General features: G+C 48.6%; 1 long non-coding RNA gene across 1 annotated transcript; it reads left to right on the forward strand.

The window, feature by feature from the left end:
• Positions 1-569: 569 nt before the first annotated feature.
• On the forward strand, positions 570-8,501 carry LOC141374522 (uncharacterized). Its single transcript, XR_012381468.1, has 3 exons — positions 570-3,783; positions 6,366-6,534; positions 7,939-8,501. It is a non-coding gene; the product is annotated as an uncharacterized lncRNA (long non-coding RNA).
• The last annotated feature ends 467 nt before the right edge of the window (positions 8,502-8,968 follow it).

Genomic DNA, 8,968 nt, shown 5'->3' on the forward strand with positions numbered 1-8,968 from the left:
ATCTCCAAATAAAAAGTGTAATTAAAAGGCAAAACTCAGGGCCACCTGGGTGGCTCAGTCGGTTAAGCATCTGCCTTCGGCTCAAGTTATGATCCCAGGGTCCCGGGATCGATCCCTGCATTGGGCTCCCTGCTCAGCAGGGAGTATGCTTCTCCCTCTGCTTGCAGCTCCCCCTGCTTGTGCTCTCTCTCTCTCTCTCTGTCAAATAAATAAAATCTTTTTTTAAAAAAAGCAAAACTCATGGAATCATAAGACCTCAAAGTCGCAAGAAACTCAAGAGATCAACTAGTCCTGTCTTTACCCGAAGGGTGAATTTCTGCCCCAGCGTCCCACATACAGATTTACCCAGGCTTTTTTAATTTTTTAAAAAAGATTTTATTTACTTTTTGACAGAGACCGCAAGAGAGGGAACACAAGCAGGGGGAGTGGGAGAGGGAGAAGCAGGCTTCCCGCTGAGCAGGGAGCCCGATGCGGGGCTCGATCCCAGGACCCTGGGATCATGACCCGAGCCGAAGGCAGATGCTTAACGACTGAGCCAGCCAGGCACCCCACCCAGCCTTTTTCAAACCCCAGGAATGGAGAACTCATTCTCTCATGAGAGAGAGAGCATTCCATTTCTAGACAATTCTAATTCTATTCTGAAGCAGAATTGGCCAGGCTATAACTTCCCCTTGGAGCCCACACATAACAAGTTCCCTCATCTCCATGACAACCCTTCAGGTATGTGAAGATGGTCATGTGTCCATCTGGGGCTCCGCCAGGCTGCAGGGTTTCAGTTCTCTCATCTCCATAGCGTTGAGTTTTCCTACCATTCTGGAGCCTTCTTCCTGAATGTATCTCATAGGTTGCTCTGATCCGAAACAGGACTAACAACCCCCTTTGTCCTCGATACTCCACTGGCTCCACATTATCATTTTCATGCTAACTCCCAACCATTGGCTCCCTTCAAAGGCAGGGTCCACGAAAACCCTTCGATCTTTTTGGTACCCCAGCTGCCGTCAAGCTCCTTGTCCCCTACCCTGCCAATCACTGTTTGGTTTTGGTTTTGACTTGAAGGTAGGACTTTACACTTTTCTCTACCTGCGGCAGTCCTAACCCTTCATCCGTTGAAAACCTGAAGGAGGTCTGAGTCCGTAGTGAGATGCAGAAGGCTGTGCGGGAGAGCGCTGTGCTTGGGCGTGCCGCCGTGGGCCGGCCCGCATCCTGCAGCCATGTGCCCAGAGACGTCTGAGTACTGCTCATGCTGGCAACCCTAGGGTATTGCTCATTGTTTCTGGATAGCAAGATGGGTTTATTTTTATAACAAGTATTTACTGCAGAACAGCCTTGCAGAGCCTCCTGGGTTTCACAACTCTTCCGGCTCTATTACGTACGCAGAATGATGCCAGGCTGGCTCCCATTCTCGTTTCCCATCCCCATAGAGATGCCGACTGGGAACCAGAGCATCAGGTTAAGCATCTGTGCCCAGGGTTCAGGAAGACAGGGAGGCTGCCTCTGTGGGACTTTAGAGGGCAGAGCCATCTCACCTACTAAATGAGGAGAGAAGGCAAGGCTCTCGGGCTTCCTGGAGCAGAGTGCGACAGAGCACCTGCTTATGTGAAATCAGGGAGGTCCAACTCTTCTTGGGGAGGGGTAAACTCAGTTTAGAGCCCACGTCTCTGTGGGAGAGAGTGCTTGGTGTCCTCCAGTACCTGTTCCCTTCTTCCGTGGCAGTAGAAACTTTAGCAGACCACTTGGTTGCCCACAATAAAGATGACTACCCCCTTCTCCTTTTAGCTAGGCATTGCCATGTGACCACATTCTGGCCAATGGGATGTGAGTGGAAATGGCAAGCGCGATCTCTTTGCGTTTAAAGGGAAGGAGGCTTCCTGGCCATGATTCCTTTCCCCCCATCCATTGGTTGGAGTGTGGATGTGGTGGTGAGCCATGTTGAACCACACAAATGAGGACAACCCAGAGATGATGGAGCAAGAAAGGAAGCCTGTGCCCCTGACGATTCACTGAGTGGAACCATTTTATCAGCTCAGGGTTTACTTGAGAAACACGCTTCTATTTTGTTTAAATAAACCAGTTGCTCTGGGTCTCTGTCCCATGTAGCTAAATCTGCACCCTACTAATATAGTGTTCCACCCCCACTTAATTCTTGGCTTCCTGCTCTGCTGCTGCCCTCTCCCTGCCTTTCTAACTTTTAGCCCACAGCTTCATCTCCCAGCTTCTTGGCTTGTCCCTCCCCACTTGGCCTGACCTGATCTTTCAAGGTAGCCTTGGATCCTTTCTCTGGCACCGCCCCGACAGACAAGCATTAGGGAAAGGAGGGTGGTGGCCAAGCTGACATTTCCAGATCATTTCCTCTCTGGTTCTCTCCACTACTTGTGTTTCAGATACTGGGCGCTTGGTGCCCCCTGAGCCCTTACCTTGTCCACTTGTCTTGAGTTGGGTCCTTGCCTTATTTCCCTGCCACCAGATTGTGAGCTCCCCCAGGGCAGGCACTGTACCTGTCCCCTCTTGAAAAGACTCCAGTAACTTGTCCATAGTAGGTCCCTCATCAACGTGTGTAGATGCACATCTTGGGTTTCCCAGGGCACCACAGTGAGTACTGGACATTGCAGAGAGCAGTGGGCTTGTTACAGGCTTTTACTAATTGTTGAAACCTTCCCAGCTGGAAAAGGGAATTAGATCAATAAATTAATTCACCAGATGCTTCTCAATTGGGGTTTTTCCAAGAAGTTTTCCTCCCTGAAAGAAAAAAAAGAAGAAGAAGAAGCGGGTTATGGCATCAGCCCTACTTAATCACCCAGCACTTCAGCCTCCCGAGACAAGCTATGCCCACCCATCGTTGACCTTTAAGTGTTAAGCAACAAACCCAGAGCAAGCTAAATCTTAGTCACTGAGCTGAGAAGAAAGAATTGGTCTGCACTGTACTTTCTGTAACACCTAAAAATAACTTCTCCCCATGGACTGGAGTGGGGAGCTTGACTGGGAAATATAGCAGAAGACCTTGATTAAAAAGCCGATAAGAAGGCAGGTACACTGCTGTACCAGACATTGCATGGCCAATGGAGCTAGAAGACGTACGTGTGTGTGTGTGTGGGTGGGTGGGTGGGTGTGGGTGTGTACCAGAGGGCCTGGTTCCCCTGCCGTAGATCACATCTGGGGCAGTAAAGACACCGTGTGATGGGGCTTTACCACTCCCTCATCTGATGACTAACATGGAGAAGATTCAGTGAGAAATTAGAAGCCACTGGAGGCAGAGGATGGAGCTCCAGTGTAGAAACAAGAACACGGGCTCCCAACTACCAGCTGTGACACTTCCCGCTTACCTGGGTGGGCGGCCCTGGACAAGTCTCTGAAGCTTTCTGGATTCGTTTTCCTCATCCACCGATGGGGGGAGTAGACGAGATGCTCTCCAAGTCCCTTCCAGCCACAGCATTCTTGGGAGTCCGCTTGTTTCTCATGGTCGTCTGCTTCATGGCTTCCTTTGGCTCCTCTGCTCCCATCCCGCCTGGCCCCCCACACGCACTACCGCCTTTCCTCACTCCTTCCTGCTGTCTGCTGCTGCCACCACCAGACCGGAGGATCAGGCACACTCAGAGTTTCCCGTAAGCACAGACTCCCATGAACACCAGACAGAGAGGGGCAAGGAGGGGGAAGCCGCACGTGAGCCAGCCTGCCCTGAGCCCTGCTCCTCGGATACCTCGGATGTGTCCTTATTGAAAGCCTGCTCTGTCTGCCACGGTTTGCCAGGGGCATTGAGGATGCAGGAAAAGGGACCCCTCTAAACAGGTGAGCAACTTCTTCAGGGCTCTGTTGTATTTTGATTTTATTTGACTCTTCTGGTCAGTCCCCAAGTCTTATCACACGTCCTCACCGCCCCATTCGCTCGTCAACATGTATCTACTTTCATTCCCTCTTTTTTCCTACCCAAATGAATAACCACAAGTCACAACTGGCTCCCAAAGGGAAGAGTATCAAAATAGCCAACATTTGGCTGTTGCTTGCCGTCTCCCAGCATACTTCCTCAAAAACTATGATCGACTGCAGGAGCTCAGCCTTATTCGATTTATATTCCTGCTCACCCCTGTGGCAGATGGCAAAAAATGGCCACAAGAGTTTATAGTTCCTCTCATTTCTAGGGGAGCTCATTTCCCTGTGCCTTTTTTCTTTTTATTGTGGTAAGATACGCTTAACATAAAATTCGCTATTTTAAGCATTTTTATTTTTTTATTTTTTTAAAGATTTTATTTATTTATTCATGAGAGACAGAGAGAGAGAGAGAGAGAGAGGAGAGAGGCAGAGGGAGAAGCAGGCTCCCCAAGGAGCAGGGAGCCCAATGCGGGGTTCGATCCCAGGACCCCGGGATCATGACCTGAGCCAAAGGCAGACGCTTAACCATCTGAGCCACCCAGGCGCCCTGTTTTAAGCATTTTTAAATGCACAGCGCTGTGGCATGACGTACATTCACATTGTGTGACCATCACCACCATCCATCTCCAGAACTTTCTCATCTTCCCCAACTGAAATGCTATAGTCATTAAACACTATCTCCTTCCCTCCTCCCCCCGGCGCCTGACAACCACCACTCTACTTTGTATCCCCATGCATTTGACTCCTGCCGGTACCAAGTGTAAGTGGAATCATACAGTAGGTGTCAGGCTGTGCCTGGCTTGTTTCACTGAGCATAATGTCTTCAAGGTTTGACCAAGTCGTAGTGTGTGTTACACACGCTACGACTTGGTCGAACTGCCTTCCTTTATAAGACTGAATAATGGTCAACTGTATGTATGTGCCACATTTTGTTGATTCATTCATACTTGGGTTATACGTTAGGTACTTGGGCTACTTTCACCTGTCGGCTATTGTAAATAATGCTGCTGTGAACATGGGTGTGCAAATATCTATTTGAGCCCCTGCTCTCAATTCTTTTGGGTATATACCCAGAACTGGAATTGCTGGATCATATGGCAATTTTATGTTTCATTTTTTTGATCACTCACCATGCTATTTTCAACAGTGGCTGCCGCATTCTACATTCCCACCAGCAGTGCACCAAAGTTCCGATCTTTCCACATCCTCTGCAACACCTCTTATTCTGTGTTTCTTGGATAATAGCTATCCTGATGGGTATGAAGTGGTATTTTATTGTGGCTTGATTTGTATTTTTCTAAGGATTAGTACATATCTTTCAATGTGTTCACTAGCCGTTTGTATATCTTCTTTGGAGTAATGTCCGGGCAAGTTCCCCATTCTTTGAATCTGGGCTGACTGTTAGAGTGACCAACTGTCCTAGTTTGTCTAGAACTTCCCAAGTTTTTGTACTAGGACTCCCGTGTCCTGGGAAACCCCTCAGTCTCAGGCAAACTGGGACAGTTGGTAACTCTAGCTGGCCTTGTGTCTTGCTTTGATCAATAGAATGCTCTGGAAATGACAATGTACAGGTTTCAAGCATAGGCCTAAAGGGGCTTTGCAGCTTCCTCTCTTGCTGCTCTTGGAAATTTGCTGCCACATAAACAAACCCATGTTAGCCTGCTGGCTGATGACAAGCATGTGGCCCAGTTGCTCCATAACTCTTACTAACAGCCTGTTAGCCGCCAGACATGGATAGGGGCGGTTCTCAATCATTCACCTGCCAGCCGACTCCCCAGCTGACCACAGACGCACAAGAGTGGAGCTAGGCCAAGCTGACCCAGACCACGGCTGCCCAGCCAGCCACAGAACTATGACCCAAATCAATGGTTGCTGTTTTAAGCCACTTTGGGGGATGATTTGTTACTTAGTAAAAACTAATTCATACAGGGCGCCTGGGTGGCTCAGTTGGTTAAGCGACTGCCTTCGGCTCAGGTCATGATCCCGGAGTCCTGGGATTGAGTCCCACGTCGGGCTCCCGGCTCAGTGGGGAGCCTGCTTCTCCCTCTGACCCTTTCCCCTCTCATGCTGTTTCTCTCTCTCTCTCTCAAATAAATAAGTAAAATCTTTAAAAAAAAAAAAAAACTAATTCATACAGCTCCATGTTGTAAAAATATGCTCTGTTTATTGTTCCTATAAGATCTTTGCCATAGGCAGGACACTCCTGGGCCCCAGGGCCCTTCTTCTTAGTGAGAAGAGCTTTACCTACTCTTTCATTGCAGCCCAGCCACTGAAGCAGCCAAGAGGCCATCCATCCTCTCTGTCAACAGCAGACAAAAGCTTTCCCCTCTTCCCATTCCTTTGTCGGCCCCACATCAGCCACTTTGCGCTGCAGAAAGACAGATGGGCTCATTAGATGTGGGGACTGAAGTGGCCATGGGGGCCTTCCCTGCGTGCCACAGCCAGCCGCTTTTCCTTAGTTTCTAACCCCCTCTCACCAACCTTTTTCTTCTTGATCACAGTGTACCTGGAAGAATTCTGACTTGTTTCAAGTGCTCTTTCTCCAGTTGGCTGAAGCTTCTGTGACTCCACTCCTGTCCGGCTTGCCTGGTTCTCTGGGCAGGCACAGTGAGAGGAACAGTTTGACACCAAACTCTGATCACGGCCACCCCATCCGCTGTTTCAGAGCTGGTCAGTGTCTCGGTCTGGGAACTTGAGGTCAAGTGCGGCTCTTCTGGTCTTCTTTAACAGGAGAACTGCTTTTTGCTGGAATCAGGCCCTTAACCCTTTTAAGAAACATTGGAATGTTATTAATCGATAAAGGACCAAAACATGCGAAATGTCTTTTTTTTCTTTTAATCTTTGATGGGCCCTTGCACCTACAGTGAGAGGGACCCTGGCCTCCAGTGTTTCTAGAAAGCTGGCTTTGGGTAACAGAGTTGATGCTCAGCCTCAGAGTGATGTGAATTCCTTTTCAGGACTCTTTTCCTAGTCCTGGGTCAATAAAGATAGAGCCATGGAAATGTCAGAAATTCAAGGACTTTAGAAATCACCTGGTTCAACATTTCCATTTTCCAGGTGAAGAAACCATGGCCCCGACCTGCCCACATCTAGAATGACTCACCCACGGCTACCCAGCAAGGCGGTGGCAAAGCTAGAGCTAAACCTCTGACCTCTGGTTTGGGGCCATTTCAACTACCCACTGCTACAGACAAACATCCTCCAAGTGTTTTCCAGTGGGCTCTTGGCTTGGGTTGATTTTTTTTTTTTTTAAGATTTTATTTATTTATTTGACAGAGAGAGAGCACAAGGAAGGGGTGAGCGGCAGGCAGAGGCAGAGGGAGAAGCAGACTCCCCGCTGAGCAGGGAGCCCGACGCGGGGCTCGATCCCAGGACCCTGAGATCATGACCTGAGCCCAAGGCAGCCGCTTAACCGACTGAGCCACCCACGTGCCCTGGCTTGGGTTGATTTTTGCAAAATGAGTTAGGAGAGGGAAAAGGAAGCCCAGGATTTTCTGCTGACCAAACTGTTGGGTGGCAGAAGCAGAGGGTGGAAGGCAGTGCCACCGAGGAGAGAGATCTTAGAAAAGCTCCTGTCCTCTCCTTGAGCTGAGAACATCTGGGACAAAAAAGAAACCTCCAGGCAAAGGAGCCACGGCCCTCCCCCACACCAGCCTGGGAACACCTACCCAAAGGCCGTCTTGTCCTCCCACCTTCCATTTTATTTAGGGCACACTTTTTTTAGTGAACTTACACAGCTTTTCCAGAGGCAAAAACCCATTGCATGTTATGTGCTCATGTTTTTGTTCATTCCCTTCTAATGCTTATCAAGTTTTCATGTTATACCATCAGTGTGAGGACACACTTCTCAGTGTGTTTTTTTCTCTCATATTATTTCAAATGCAGACTTTTTGTGTGTCAAAGGTCCTCATGTTTGTCACTTTTAATTGTAATACTGTGTCCATTATGTGGGTACATCATAATTTGCCTCAAGGTGAATGTTTATATCATTTCTAGTTCATTAGTATTAATAACATCAACCTGGTTATTTTCGTACCAATAGTTCTTTTATCCCTTTGTGTTTATTTGTTCCAGATGTGCTTCCCTGGATGGAATGAATGGATCATGGCTAGGACCCAGCTCTAGCTATTGCCAGATCACTCTCCAGAAAAACGCAACTGATTTCTAGGGTCTCCAACTCCATTTAAATGTGCCATTTTCCCCAGCACGGAACTGTGCTGTCACTGAGTTTGGTCACTTGTAGTCACCTTTGCGCTGTCAAACTGGGGAGACTGAGACAGTCAGGGTATAGGATAGGAGTCAAGGGAGAGGATTTGCAAGATGAAGCCAAGAAGCAGAACTGCGCAGAAGCTAGGACAAATGCTCCATGTGAGACAGAGTGAATGAGACGCACTTTTTACGGCCACTTGTCCTTGGGTGTGCGGTGGGCTGGCCTGGGTTGAAAATTTAGAGTCAGGGGGACACCAGTTTAGCACATGTGTAGTGGAGCCGGAGGCTTGTTTCTATCTTCGCATTTCTTTCCTTTTTCAGCCAGCCTGTGCATCTTTCTGTGGATAGTTTACTATCTGCAATCCTTCTGTGCATGATCATGGATTCCTTGTCCTGAGGTCTCTTTCCCCCGCTTTCTCAAGCGAAAATCAGAGCCCCTGAATCACAAGGGAGCAGAAGTACCTTTCCTCGCTCGCTTCTCGGCATCCATAGCTCACAAGAAGACATAGCAAAGTGGCTCCCAAGTGCCATTCCTGGAAAAATGGCTCTTCCTGGTTGCATTTGGTCTGGCCAGGTTGACAAGAGCTGAACTGAGCTGCTCGGAAGCTGAAGGGAGAAAGCGGTGGCCCAAGGAGCAGAAACGGTGGGCGAGAGGGAGGATCCTGATACATACCTACTTGGGTCCATCGCCGCCTTTGCCCACCTGTTTTCACCCACATGCCACTCTTTTCAGAGCCGTTTAGTACAGCCTAACTTTCACAGATCCCCTCAGGGACCGCTAGGCCAAATTTAGAGCTCATACCAACAAGTCTGTTGGCCACATGGTCTGCTACATGAAGGCTGCAACATATGAAAAGTTATATTTAATAACCCTGGGAGAAGACCAAATATGGGA

This window comes from Callorhinus ursinus, unplaced genomic scaffold (assembly GCF_003265705.2).
Source record: "Callorhinus ursinus isolate GAN/ISIS: 27379988/994484 unplaced genomic scaffold, GSC_fseal_2.0 scaffold1, whole genome shotgun sequence".
Lineage (NCBI taxonomy): Eukaryota > Metazoa > Chordata > Mammalia > Carnivora > Otariidae > Callorhinus > Callorhinus ursinus.